The following is a 14,910-nucleotide window of genomic DNA, read 5'->3' as shown; positions in this document are numbered from 1 at the left end:
GCAAAGCCTGGTTTCACCCCTGGGTACCATTAGGTGAGCAAATCTCTCATCTATAACAGGGATAGTAATAATAATTCATAACTAATACTCATAGAACTGTGTGATGCTTCTGTAAGACTGAATATACAAAAGCACTTAGCCCAGGGCCTGACAGGCAGTAAGCATCCAACATTAGCTATTATTGTTGTTGTTATGCAATATTTATTATACAAGCAATAGATAATACAGCCTCAGCTCCTGCAGAAATCGGGGTTAGGTATGTGCAGGTCTCCTTTGTGGATCCTGACGTTGTGTCTGTTCTTCAGAGAATCTTGAGGAAGGTATCACTTACTGGAGCAGCCACTGTGTTTCAGACACTGCATGAGGCAAGAACTTTGAAAGAGAAATGCATTCTGAATGGCTCACACTGTCATTCAAAGGTCAGCAGACTTTTTTTTCTGTAAAGATTCAGATAGTAAATTAGTTGTATCTACGTCAGGTCTATAGTACATGTCACGACGACTCAGCTCTGCTTTTGCAGTATGAAAGCAATCACGGAGGAAATATAACAGAATGGGCGTGGCTGGGTTCTAGTAAAACTACAGAAACACAGAGTAGGCTAGATGTGGTCTGTGACTGTAGTTTGCTGACCCTTGCTAGTTTAAATTTGGGAGACGAATAAAGAACTTCCAGGACGTATGTTTTCCAGTAAGTGTTCTATACAGAGAGAAGGAAAATACATGTTGAGAGAACCTAAGCATTAAGCTCTCCCTTTCCTTTAAGTCACAATGATTTCTACTGTCACCTTTCTATGGTCCTTTAGACTTTTCCAGGAATATTCAACTCAAGTGAGCTTAATTCTACTCAACATACAGGTTCCACCTTATGCCAGATCCCAGAAGTCTAGAGATGAATGCTATATATTCCATATTTTAAAGGCTCTCATGCGTATGACCACATTTGTTCTTAAAATAGGCAAAGGACGACATTAAGGCACAGAGAGGTTAAGCACGTCTTCTGAGGTCACACGGCCAAAAAGTGACAGTGACTATTCATTTGACTTCAGAGTATGCACATAGTGTCTTTCTACAAGAAAGTAAAGAAAGGAAAGGTGTTTTGTATTTGAGGGGAGATCACATTTCAGCAACTGTTGCTGGAACAACAATTATAAGCTAGAACTTATTTCTAGAAAGTCATTAACAAGTCTGTCTTTATGTGTAAGAGCATACACAGTCTGCAGAGAAGAATGCAGTTTGACATTTACTAACCGCCACATTCTCACCCTAAGGTTCAGCAGTTACCACTGGTCTGCCCAGGGATGAGATTTTCTTCATTGTAGGATATAGAATGTAATTATGGCTAAAAATAAGAATTTTTTCATAGTTTCATTGAATGAAGACCCCCTACATGTGGTCTGGCTATCAGAGCAACCTAGAAAGCCAGAGTGAAATATAATTATTTTTCCCCCAAAAAAGAACAAAACTTGGATTTTTTTTCCTATTTCTCCCTTTTGGAATAAAAACTTTGATTTTAAGGCATGTTTTTCATCAAGTTATGTGGCAGTTTGCACAAATATAGAGTCAGATATTTGGGTGCAGAATCATCCTGGAAAATGTAAAACCTTGAGGCTAGTCAGATACCTCCCCTGTCCAAGTAACTTAGCTCCTCTAATTATTTTGTAATCCATAATATAGGGATGCATCTAAGAATTGTCATGAGAGTGAAACAAGATAATCAATGTCACAGTCTTTCAGGAACTTGGCAGGGTATAAGCAAGCAAGAGAAATAGATAACACACATAAAGAATCAGGGATTATCCATAATGCTTTTTTTTTTTTCTCTCCCTGAAACATTCTGAAATAGCTGCTTCCAGAAGCCAACTTTTCTTCTATGATCCTTTCCCCAAAGGATCTGTATCTCATTAAAGAAGCTGCTGGGAGCCAGAGCGGGATGAGCCTCCTGCAGTGACGTCTAGATCCTCCCAGAAGTGACTTCTAGGCAGTGGCTGCCACCATGCAAGAGTTCAAGGTGAGGTCTGCAGGTCCTTTTGAAACCTCTGCTGATTTTAGTTAATGCTGCTCCTCACTGATATCCTACAACTTGCCCTCTTTTTCTCTGCATCTCCCTATTTCCTCTCCATGCTCCTATGACCTCAAACTCATCACAGCACAGGGCATGGATGAAGAGAGTTTGGCTGTGGATTCAAGTGCTGGGTCTTTTGGTCTCTTTCAACTTCAGCTTCTTCACAGGCAAAACCATGATGATGACATAACCACTGAAAGAATCGTGCTGATTAAATGAGCTCAGGTGTACACATGAGATAAAGGGGGCTTCAAATGTAGTGCCTGGCACAAAGTAGGCCCTCATTAACAGGGAGTTGCAATGATTATTATTAAAAATGTCTGGCTGCCAGGGATTAGATAAAGAGAGAGGCCCTCGAATGATAAAGTGACTGGTTAAGTTCCATAGGTAACGATAAAGTCAGGCCATTCACACTTTTGGGCTGTATTTCTTGAGTGGCCATAGATTATTCATGTTTGTATCTTAACTTGATCTTATTGTCAGATGACTACCAAGATTTTGCCAGCCTTTTCTTTCTGTAGCCATATTCTTGTATTATGAAAATAGATACACCGAACATGTCTCAAACTATATACCTTGTCTCTTAGGATTCTTGTCAATTCTGTAGAAGACTTTGCCCCTTGAGAACCTCCGTACTGGTATGTACAGGGCATTTTGTTGTTATTTATTAAGTCATTCCAGAATCCACATAAATACTGTTAATAAAGACTTGCTTTGTTTTAACTAATTTAGAGATTTAATGTTAAGTAGTTCATTCAAATTAAGGCAAGAATTCTTTTTGGTCATCTCCTACCCACAAAAAGTGTTGGTCCAGATGGGTTTACAAGTATGTTCCAGCAGATATCTGAGGGGGAGATTGTAAGATAAGATATATCTTACAATTATATATGCAAAAAGCCCTAATTAATACTAGCTAGTGGAAAACAGCATTAAAAATAATTTATTACAATCAAGTAGGGCTCATATCAGGAGTTAAGGGTAAATCAATGATGGAGAAATTTTCCAGTGTGATCTTGCACGTTAACTGAATGAAGTAGAAAAAAAAAGGGCCATGAACATCCCAATAGGGACTACCTATGTTTACATACATCTAACCAAATTAACATCCACTTTCGTGGAATTACTTCTCACTTAAATGGATGAACTGTACCAAAAAAAACAAAAAACAAAAAACAAAAAACCGGAATCCAATGCTTCAACCCAATACCTGGGATGCCTTTTGCCTGAGGTCTGAGCTCTGGAGTGAATGAGGAATGGAGCTTCCCGGTGGTCATGAGACAGTTTGGGCCAGAGCATGTCTCTGGAATGCTGAGAAAGGCTCTGAAAGCCTCAGCAAGGTGGTGTCCAGAGCACAGTGTGATTGAATGACATTTCAGGGGACCACAATGCAAGGTTTTATCCTCTTCTAGTTATTCATAAAGGTTTATAGCTTCACTGGTATAGACATAACTAAATTGAAGAGGAATGCGATTTGTCAAATATCCAGGGCAATGACTCTCACTACCTGTAATAATAGATGCACACCAAAGGCTTGACTGAAAAGACTCTTCCCAGCTCACTTCACAGTTAGTCCCCATCCTGGAGGAAGGAAACACGGACTCCTCACACACTGCTTGCCAAAGCCCTCTTATTCACTCAGGGTTAATTCAGAAGGGTCACTTTAGGTGGCTACTCTCCTAACTGACCTATTCATGGAAAATAGACACATAACATCTATTAGATAAGAGAGGAGGGTTTTCTCTCCTCTCATAAATGAAGTTGCATAGCAATTTGGATAAAATGTTCACAAAACTAGGCTTGACTTTGTACACATTTAAAATGCAGAAACGCATACTGGTTTGTTTCAAAGCCATTAAACCCGCAGTGGATTGACCGTAGGGATGAATACCAGAAAGTACAGAGGGCTGGGGGTCAAAGGGGCTGGGTTTTAAATGACAGCTCTGCCACTCAGTAGGTAGGTGTGCTCAGTAGGTCACTGTCCCCTTTTAGACCTCAGGGTCTTTATCTGGAAAACATGGGAGATTTTAAGGACAGGGTTTTGCGATTCTTATAAAACATTGGTGGAAAATATCGGATGTTGCCTCCTAAATTTCCATCAAAGTCAACTACGTTACAGTCATACGTTCCTTAATGACCAGGACGCATTCTGAGAAATGCGTTATTAGGTGATTTTGTCATTGTGTGAACATCATAGAGTGTACTCATGTAAACCTAGATGGTACGTGGTATAACCTATGGCTCCTAGGCTACAAGCCTGCACAGCATTTTACTGTACTGAATACCACAGGCAATTTTATTGCACACAGTGGTGAGCGTTTGTGTATCTAAACATAGAAAAAGGCTCCATCAAAATATGGTATTGTAACCTTAGGGGGCCATTGTCACATAGGCAGCCTGTCTTTGACAGAAATGTTGCTATGTGGTAGGTGACAATTCTATGTGGTACATAGAATTGAAACCAAATATTTAAACAAAAGTTTCAGTAGGCAGCATGTTTACGCCCGGAGTTGCGAATGGCTGACTGTGGGACCAGGCTGGTTGCATCGACAGAGAAGAAGGCTAGGCAAGGACCATGGCCAAAAAATATAAACGTGCAGCTTAGTCCCAGGGCCTCCTGGCAGCCACTTTGTGACTTCTGGTTTCTCCATTTGATTGTGTTTAGGTCAAATTGAACCAAATTCAAACGAAACTAAATATCCCAAACCTGAGAACTGCAACCCAGACCTTCACTCATTTATTCTTCCAACAAACCTTTACGTGTTTCCCTTTGCCAGGCACTGTGCTGGGCATGAGGAGATGAGAAGAGGGAAGACTTTTGAGGCAGTAGGGGGCACACGTACAAATGTCCCATAGCATCATGGAAGACCACGTGTAAGAGGAAGAGGCTGAAGCCCAGAAGGAAAGGGGAATGAGGTAAACTGACCCAGGAGAAAAAGGTAAGAACAGATCACATTCAGTCTTGGAGACCCTGGTAAGAATATTGCCTTTATCCTAAGAAGAGTGGAAAGTCATCTCACGTTTGAAGATGGAGAAGTGGGTATACGTGCAGGAGTAAGGAATGGTGATGACAGCAGCTTTGTTTCCAACACTCAGTTGAAAACTCTAGAGAGAAGTGACCCTTTACTATACCACATTTTCTTTTCTTTTCTTTCTCTCTTTCTGAGATGGAGTTTTGTTCTTGTTGCAGAGGCTGGAGTGCAATGGTGTGATTTCAGCTCACTGCAACCTTCACCTTCTGTGTTCAGCAACTCTTCCTGCCTCAGCTTCCCGAGTAGCTAGGAATCCAGGTGCACACCACCCTGCCTGGCTAATTTTTGTATTTTTAGTAGAGATGGAGTTTCACCATGTTGGCCAGGCTGGTCTCCTGACCTCAGGTGATCCATCCATCTCGGCCTCTCAAAGCACTGGAATTATAGGCATGAGCCCCCATGCCTGGCCATATAGCATATTTCTTCACTGTGGCATCTGATTCTTCCAGACATGACACTGTCAACTGCCTGCCAACTTTCCCCTATTCCTGCCCTTCCAGAGCCTGCCTAGGTTCTTGGCGAGCCAGGCATTCCTAACTCTGGAATCAAATCACCCAAATTTAATAACGTCTCTCATATGCCAGGACTTGACAAAAGTAATTTGAGTATCTGCCTGAGTATTAATATTTTAACTATACAAGGCACCACAAATTATTTAGTGATTTATTTTCTTAATAAAAAAGCAAATAAGAAAATGACGTATCATTTCAGATTGCAGGGAATAGGAGATCCCAACGCAGACTTCTGAAAAATTGGGGAAAGCATCCAAGAAGATTACAAAAGATGAGTAATGAGCACAAAACCACTTTGGGTGAATACAGAAAAGTATTAGTTTATTCCAAGAAACAAGACACATTTCATCCAATTACTGGAAAATAAATGGCAAGAAATATCACATACCAAGAAAGTCCCCGTATTTTATGTGGAAAAGTACAAAAGCATTGATTCAGGAACTAATTTGAACAATCCAGGATTGGCCACATTGATTCCCACCTGTTGCTGCAATTTGAAATGAAGCCAAATGCTAGAGGACAATGATACCTGTTTTACAGGCTCTTACATGCCATGTAGGAGGGAGGGCGCCACAGGGACACACCACATTGAAGAAGGAATTATGAACGCTGATGAAAGGACCTTTGCAAGTTAAATCTCAGCATCCAGCTCTCCCCCTATTCCCCAGTTTTACTAGAGACCAGTGAACAGTGGGGTTTGAACAAGTCCTCAGTGTGTGTGACCGTCCCATGCTTGTAGGGCCTTTGAACCTTTGCATCACTCCCACTAACTGCTTGCAGTACTTCCATCAGGATGTCAATCCCAAATACCCGCTACGCATTTGAGGACAGCCCTCATGGTATGTATGTATGCGTCCTGCCCAGATGGAGGGCTGTGGCTAGGAAAGTCAGTTTCCTTTTCGGTAAATTGAAAGAATGGTATGTTCTTGTGCTACACATTCCTGCTGAGCATCTTCATGAAGGCTGCAGTGTCTTAGGGGTCCAACAAAAAAATGACCGTGGGTTGTAACATCCTTCCTGCTGCACCCTGTGTGGTCATTCAGTGTCACTTCCGTGGTGGATGCAGCTGGTTCTTTCCTAGTGGATTTTGTTTTATAGAAGGATCTTTGGTCCTGTGACTGAAAGGTGAGTTGGGGGTGAGAGTGGGGAAAGGAGACAGGAGGAGGGAAAGCCAAATTACTCTCAATGTACTGCAGGGAAGTCCAGATGGTGCCCTTGTCCTAAGCTTCCAAAATATACTCTGGGAGGGAAACGGAGACAGCATTTTGCTGACAGCACTTGGGAACAGGCATGTGGGCAGTCTATATTAAGACTTCAGTATCCATTCCAAGTGTATCTCTGTGTATGTGAGAGCACTGTGGCTTTACTTGGAAACCACTGGTCCCAATCTCTCTGGGGCAGATTCCATTTTTCATTCTTTCTTCCCTATCCTTGTAACCCAGGCCCAGCCAGTCAGCAAAGGCTTTACCGCCAAATACCATGGCTCCCTTTAGGACCTCTGTCTTTTGCCAGGGCAAAGGCTGTTTCCAGTAGAACCAGGTCAGCTAGAGGGGAAGGTCTTCACCCCTTGAGTATCCAGAGTATGAGGCATTCCCAAGGGTGAGTGGGGACATGGTTCCCATCCACAGAGTGGTGGCACCCATGCCATGCCAGCTGCTATACCAGGGAGGGGTAATTTCAAGATGGAGACTCAGTCTTGGCCTCAAGCAGTTCTCAGAGAGAAAAAAACCAGCTCTTGCAGGCAGAGCTTTCTAATTTACAATGTGTCTGCCTGCCTACTTTCTTTCTGAACCCAAACTATAGCCCTTCTATGAATTAAACCGGGGTGCTTTGAAACTGTCTTTCAGACAGGAGGAACTGAGGACTCAGTCACTTAGTTGTTTATCAACATATCTAGACTTGAATCCTGGTCTTTGATTCCCAAACTGTCTATTTTCTATGTGTAGATTTGGTCAAGCTGCTGATTTTGTCTGGTGTACCCCCCACCCCCCCGATATAGTTCGGCTGTGTCCCCACCCAAATCTCATCTTGAATTGTAGCTCCCATAATTCCCACGTGTTGTGGGAGGGATCTGGTGGGAGTTAATTGAATCATGGGGGTGGTTTCTCCCATACTGTTCTCATGATGGTGAATAAGTCTCATGAGTTTTGATATTATCAGAGGAAATCCCTTTCACTTGGTTCTCATTCTCTCTCTTTACCAGCTGCCATGTATGATGTCCCTTTGGCCTTCCTTCACCTTCCACCATGACTGTGAGGCCTCCCTAGCAACGTGGAACTGTGAGTCAATTAAACCCCTTTCCTTTATAAATTACCCAGTCTCAGGTATGTCTGCATAAGCAGCGTGAAAGTGGAGTCATACACCTCCCTACTCTTGTCTGCCCATCTTATCTTGCCTGACCTTCATTTAGAAGAGTTACGGTAGCTACCATTTAAGGAGAGTTTCCCACGTGCTTTCAGTGTCCTAAATGCCCTACAGAAGTCATCTCATTCAGTTCTCACAACATATGTACAGGCAGAGATTACTGTCCCCATTTAGCAGATGGGGAAACTGAGGTGGGGGAGGTGAAATAAATAACTTGCTTGAAGTCACTTGGTTAGTAAAAGGCAGAGACGCATGTTAGACCTGGTTTGTGGGCCACAGAAGCAGCCCCTTCTCACCAGAGATTGGGAGGAGCTTCTCTGATCGTTTGGGTCCACATTCTTTTTTTTTTCCTGGAATCTCTGGTACACCAAGTTACGTGTGAACCTGGGGAATTCATCTCTTGCTGGGCCCTGGCTGAGGGGTTCAGTGACTCCTGAGCTGCATTCCAGCTCTTTCTCTGGCTTTATCTGGATCATCCATACTTCCCCAAGTTTCCAGGCATTTATCTCTTATATTCATAAGGAGTAAAAACACAGCTGGTGAACACTAGCAAACATTATTGGGCTATAATGTGAGCCAGGCTGTGCTAGCCAGTTGTCATGCGTTATTTCATTTAATCCTCACAAAATCTCCACGTATGAGAACCTTATCACCTCCAATTTAGAGTTAAGGAAACCGAGGCTTAGAGATGTTAAGTAATGTGTCCAAGTCACACAGTTATTAATAGAAGAAGAGCTTGTACCTGATGCCAAAGATAGAATGTTAAGTACTAAGTTACTTGGCCTCCAATGGGTGGAAGTGCTCTGGGACTTGGGATTGTCACTCAGGCTTAGTGGGTGGCTAAATAAATGAGTTCCTGTGGAAGGAAGTCCCCTTGCATTCTTGTAGTGAGTGTTTTGCTTCATGCCAGTTGTGGAGAAACAGGCGCAGGTGGCTTGGTGTATCTGTCAGCTGTAAGTCTTCGGTTCTGTCTTCTAGGTAGGAGCTACCCCAGACACGGCATTAACCCTCCCCTGCAGGTTCTGATTGGGAAACAGTCTTTGGCTCTTCACAGCTGTTCACGCTGTCTCCTTCCCACCTTCAGGGCTCCCTGCCTTGAGCTGTCTCTCAGCGTTGTCCACAGCTCAATTCTGACTTTTCCAGCCTTCTCTCATCTCCTCCACAGCATGTACCTGTCATTGAAGGGGCTCTTTGATGCCTCCTGAACATGCCCCACAGTTTCACACATTTGGGTCTTTGTCCAAGTGGTTTGTCTCCATCCAGAATGGCCATTGTTTTGGCTGTAATTCTATTAGTGGAAAGCCCCTCCTAAATTGCTGTCTCCTCCATACTGGCCTCCTGGATTTTCCTATATAAATTTGCTCTCTTCCTCCTCCTGAATTCTTGTAACATTAAAACGTGGACCTGACTGTGCTTTAAATGATACCTTTTGTGCGTGTAGCAGTTCCTCCATAGCCTGTGAGTAGTAAGAAGAGTTAGAAATCTAACCCAGCCTTGCCGCCACTTAATAACTGTGACTTAGGGCATTGACTTAACCTCTCTGAACTTCATCTTTAAGGCGGAGATAATACTAGCTATTTCCCTAGTTGTTGTAAGGATTACGTAAGTTAATGCATGTAAAACACCTAGTATCCACCAGACACACAATAGGCACTCAAGAATCTTATTTATATTCCCACATTTCTTATTACCTCTTCTCCAAAATACACACAGACACACACACGGACACAAGCAGTACTACTGCTGCCATCACCACCACGAAGATGGCTCGATGCCCAGTGCATACAGGAACACAGCATGCCAGAGCTATAAAGTTCACTAGCAGTCCATGGGTTAGTCGCTGTTTTGCAAATGAATAACTAGTACCTGGGTTGGGATCAGTTGGCCTAAGTTAGTACAGTAATACAGATAACATTTATTGGGTACAACCCCAATGCATTGTACTTGGTGTTTTATAAGCATTATGTTATTTGATCCTCCTAAGGAATCCCCTATGGGGTTAGGTAATAACGTTTTCATCATGCTTATTTTGCAGAGTGGTGGGGGCCGGGGGACCAAACCTTAGAGGTTAAGTAGTTTACCCAGTAAGTTGAAGAGCTAGAAATTGGACCCCAGGAGCCTAATATTAGAGCCTGGCTCTTAACCGGAAACCAGAATGAAAGTGAACTGCAGAGAGAGCCTGCAGTATTTTCAGAGTACTCCCCAGTGCCCCAGGAAGGGCTTCAGAAATTCAGAAAAAGCTCATTTCTTGATTCCCATGCCATTTGCCCAGGGGAGCTGAATTGAACAGAAATGAATTCTACCAGCCTAGATCCCTCACCCTGCCAGCCCAGTCTTCTCCCAGACTAGTTAAAATGAGTTCCCAGAGATCTGGCTGCTTTCTAGTGGGGAGGGAGCGCCAGTGGCTTTGCAGGAGGGAAAACCTGGAAGAACTCCGCCAACGTAGTTTATTCCAAGGCATACCCAAGAAACGGACGCTCTTGACTCTGTCTTGGCTGAGACAAAATGTGCACCTCTGCTGTTGGTCTGAGCTGAACAGTCTTGTGGTCTTAATGGCTATCACATTGGATGGTTTCAGGCAAGGGCAATTCTTTGCTTTCTTGGTCCATGAATTCACAGCTGGGTTGAGCAGTGATGAGAAAATGAAGCCCCTTGTCCCGGCCAGCCCTGGATCTTCTCTTGTGTTCATTTTCCTTTGGCATTTGGTAAGCAGGAACCTTGATGTCCCAGATGCTAGAGACAAGGGATGGCCCCAGGTAATCCATGCAGCTACCTCAGCTGGCTGTGGTGAATCATTGTGTCTGTGCAAGAAGGACTTATGAGCACTCAGTGGGAATACTGTACTTCAAATAGCCTATTCCCAGTCAAGCTCATTATCCTGCCACCTCGAACTCCACTCCAAATCGCTGCCTCCTCCTCCTGCATCCCCTCTAACATGGCCATCATCCTCCCAGTGCTACATTTATAGACTTGAGCGCCTACAGAGACTCTTTTGTCTTCCTTATTCGTGAGAGCTCATTAGTCACGAAGTTCTGTGGATTTTTGTAATATGCTTCACGGTTCTTGCAAATATTGCTGTCCTCGTTAGGCCCAGGGCCTCAAGTCATCTTACCTTATTATTGCATCATTTCCTAACTGGCCTTGCTGCTTCCAACCTTATGTCTCTCCAAGCCGGTCTCTCCATAGCCATTGTGATGCCTCTAGGTCTAAACAGTTCACTTCCCTGCATAGGAAATCCTTCGGTGGCACCTTAGGTTCCTCTGGCAAATGTCCAGGCTCTTTTATCCAACCTGAAAGGCCCTCCATGACCTCCAGCCTCACCATTCACCTTCCTGCCCAGCCCACATACACTGGCCAGCCAAGCTACTGCATCATCTTCCTGGTTGGACTTGGCTGTTTGCACATCCGTATCTGTAAACACACCTTCCCCTCCTCCTAGAATGTCCTTCCCTCCAGGTTCATCTGGGAAACTCTTACTCGTCCTTCAAAACCCTGCTCAGGCTTCACTCTGCAGCTAGAGATGCTCATGCATGCCTCTCTGCCACCATCACGCCCACAAAATAACCTTTATTAAGGCCTCAACTGCTCCATATTGCAATTATTTGTGTATAGGGCATCTCCCAGGTAAAAAGAGAATTGTTTGAGGGCCGGACAGTGGTTTGTAGAAATTATTTCCCCAGGACCTAGCACAGCTCCTGACACATCATATGCATTAAATATACTTTGTCGATGTATATGGTTTTTCCTGAATTGATCCAGCTGATTCCTTTCACAAGCACAACCACCTCAGGCAAGAAAAACAGTCCTCTTACTTAGGAAAAAAATTACTTGACATGTCTTAAAACTGTAAAACCCTTGAATGAGCACTTTATTCTTCTTGTGTGGTTACTTTTTCTTTTTTATTGTGTGGCTGTGGCCTGGATAAAGTTGTCTGAGTTTTATTCATTTCTTAACTCTCATTGTTATCTTGCAAGGGAGGGGGGATGGGATGAAACAACAAAAAATATATTCTAGCTTTTTTCTTTCCCAGAGACATATATAGAGCGGCCTCTGAAGAAGTATTAATATTGGAAAAGATGCTATTATCTGCATTATATTAATTAATCCATACATCTACCTGTCACTCTTTCTCTGGCTTTTCTCAGTGGTGTGTTCTTCCACCGCTGGTAAATTGGCACAATAAATCTGGGGGGGGACCACCTCTATTTCCAGCAGTTCACTTAACATTTTATCACATGGCTGTGGACTCAGGATAGAAGTCAGTTAAAAAGATTAATATCATTTAATACCACCCAGAAGGAAGATGCCAGAAGTCTGTTTAAGGTCTTGTTATTCATGTCTTCATTTCCTTTGTGCGTGTATTGTGATAAGCATAGCCATCCTTTTTAGGTTGCTGCTAATAACTACTTAAAATGATTAAGGTAACCAGTTATTTCCTGTAAGAAAATTGCTCTGCTGTCATTAACATGAAATTAACACAGCTCCTGTTTCATCTTTAGCACACAGCCTGTTGCCCCTGGTTGCCCTAAATAAACAGAACCATCGCCAGAGGCTGTGCGCTCCTTTGTAAGAGATAAGTTCTGAAGAGGTAAGGAGGTAAGAAAGCATAGTTTTGCAGAGGACATTGCCCATGGAGGTGGCTGGTGGAGAGAAAACCATAGTTCCCCCAAACTGCCATGAGGTTTGGAGGAGTAATTAGCATAATTATCATTATTCTGTGGCCTGAGCAATGTGAATGCCATTTATGCCCTTTAAAATTACCAATTAGCAGCTGGGCATAGTGGCTCATGCCTGTAATCCTAGCACTTTGGGAGGCTGAGGCGGGTGGATCACCTAAGGTCAGGAGTTCAAGAACACCCTGGCCAAACCCCATCTCTACTAAAAATACAAAAATTAGCCAGGTGTGGTAGCACACACCTGCAGTCCCAGCTACTGCGGAGGCTGAGGTTGCAGTGAGTTGAGATCATGCCACTGCACTCCAGCCTTGGTGACAGAGCGAGACTCTGCCTCAAAAAAACAAAAATTAGCCAGGTGTGGTGGCAGATATCTGTAATTCCAGTTATTCAGGAGACTGAGGCAGGAGAATTGCTTGAACCCTGGGGACGGAGGTTGCAGTGAGCTGAGATTGCACCACTGTACTCCAGACTGGGTGAATAGCAAAACTGCATCTCACAAAAAAAAAAAAAAAAAAAAAAAAACCTTCCAATTCTCTGAATCAGTGGTTCTATTAGGTTCTATTAGCAATTACCTTTATACTAACCTAATAAAATTTTCTCTTACTTGGACACATGCAAGAGAGTGAGAGACACTCCCATGGAAATACTCTGCTTTTGAGAAGCATCTACACATATCCTGTAGGGGCATGAAGTGCTGTGATGCTTGCAATGTCCTGAGTATTAATGGTAAGTCAGCAATGGCTGGTTATTGGGAGTCTTTGCACAAATAAGATTGGCTAGTGCTACTTAAAGTGGAGTCTGTGATCATGTGTGTACAAGTTTTAGTTTGAGTAGCTCTTTTCAGTTCTTTTGGGTATATACCTAGGACTGGGATTGCTGGGTTATATGATAAGTTTATGTTCAACTTTTTGAGGAACCACTAATTGTTTTCCTATATTTTAAAATGGAGCACTTATGAGTGCCAGGCCCTGAGTTGAAGAATTCACAAGATAGTGTACTTGGAGAGTGAACATCTAGAGCCAGGAGGAGACCAGAGGGCCTGAGTAGTTCATCTTTGGGAATCTGTCACAGTTGTCCCTCTTGCTCACTTTTCCTTCTCTACCCCACTCTGATTATCTGCTATGAGTGGCATCACCTGAGAGCATGTTAGACCTGCAGAATCTGGTGCCCTGCCCAGACCCACTGCACCAGGATTTCTGGGGGTGAGGTCTAGGAATCTGTTTTTAAGAAGCCCTCTAGGTGGTTCTGATGATTACTCAAGATTGAGAAGCTCCGAGATAGATGTCGGTGCAATGTTGTTATCCCTGTTGCTCTCACATCAGAAACACTATTGGCTGCAAAGTGAGCGACAGATACTGCTTTGGAGATAGCTTTGAATCTGCTCGAATTTAAAGACAGTGAATCATATGCAACACTCCCTATTTTTAGCAAGTTATGTGCATCCACCTCACTTACAACTAACTGTAAAACCCTATCATTCCAGGCAGAGTCACCTCAGTTCCATGTCATGCCAGGGGGCTCTTAATTTGTCACAGCGGAAATAATCCAGCGTCGTCTTAGTAATCCTGAGACTGTGCTCTTCTTTACCACCCAGGCCAGCCTGTATATGTGATGATGGGTCTACCACAGAGTCCACAGCCACAGAGTAGCACTCTGTGGCTTCCTGATGGCCAAGAGCAGCCTCGATTTGATATTTGGGGTTTGTTTTAAGCCTTCCCTGTTTCTGCTGTCAAGAAGTGGCAATGTAGTAGGGTGTTGAAAGAACATACATTTTGGTGTCAAATGAATTCTGATTCTGCTACTTGAGCCTGCAAAATGGGTTAATCATATCTATTATGTGGAATAATATTTGCTCAATAAATGGTTGTGATGAGATTTGGGTGGCAACAGAGACCCAAACCCGATGTTCAACTGTGATACCCAATGTTGGAGGTCACTGGATCATTTGGGCGGAGTTCTCATGATGGTTTAGCACCATCCACTGGGGGCTGTTCTTTTGATACTGACTTATCATGAGATCTTCTTGTTTAAAAGTGTGTAGTACCTCCTGCTATATGAAAATACCTGCTCCTGCTTTGTCTTCTGCTATGATTGGAAGTTCCCTGAGGCCCCTCTAGAAGCAAATGCCAGAATGCTTCCTGTAAAGCCTGCAGAACCATGAGCCAATGAAACCTCTTTTCTTATAATGTACCCAGTCCCAAGCATTTCTTTATAGCAATGTGAGAATGAACTAACGTAAGTGGTTATTAATTACTGTAATTAATTATT

The 14,910-nt window shown here is 43.2% G+C and overlaps 1 protein-coding gene and 1 long non-coding RNA gene across 8 annotated transcripts in view; one reads left to right on the top strand and one right to left on the bottom strand.

The window, feature by feature from the left end:
* Nucleotides 1–14,910, bottom strand: part of CA10 (carbonic anhydrase 10) — a 538,401-nt gene that overhangs the window by 30,717 nt on the left and 492,774 nt on the right. The window lies entirely within an intron of this gene.
* The window catches only part of LOC120366890 (uncharacterized), a 39,960-nt gene that overhangs the window by 13,649 nt on the left and 11,401 nt on the right, over nt 1–14,910 (top strand). For 2 of the 6 annotated variants that reach the window (XR_012514628.1, XR_012514626.1), the window contains 5 exons: nt 306–419; nt 1,843–2,007; nt 2,649–2,699; nt 4,836–6,441; nt 7,806–13,368. This is a non-coding gene — a long non-coding RNA (uncharacterized LOC120366890). The remainder of the gene's footprint in view (nt 1–305; nt 420–1,842; nt 2,008–2,648; nt 2,700–4,835; nt 6,442–7,805; nt 13,369–14,910) is intronic. The other 4 variants (XR_012514627.1, XR_012514629.1, XR_005581413.2 and 1 more) reach the window with 4 other exon arrangements.

Source organism: Saimiri boliviensis, chromosome 17 (assembly GCF_048565385.1).
Source record: "Saimiri boliviensis isolate mSaiBol1 chromosome 17, mSaiBol1.pri, whole genome shotgun sequence".
Taxonomy (NCBI): Eukaryota; Metazoa; Chordata; class Mammalia; order Primates; family Cebidae; genus Saimiri; species Saimiri boliviensis.
Note: the sequence above shows the minus strand (reverse complement) of the source record. Positions and strands in the feature narration are given on the sequence as shown.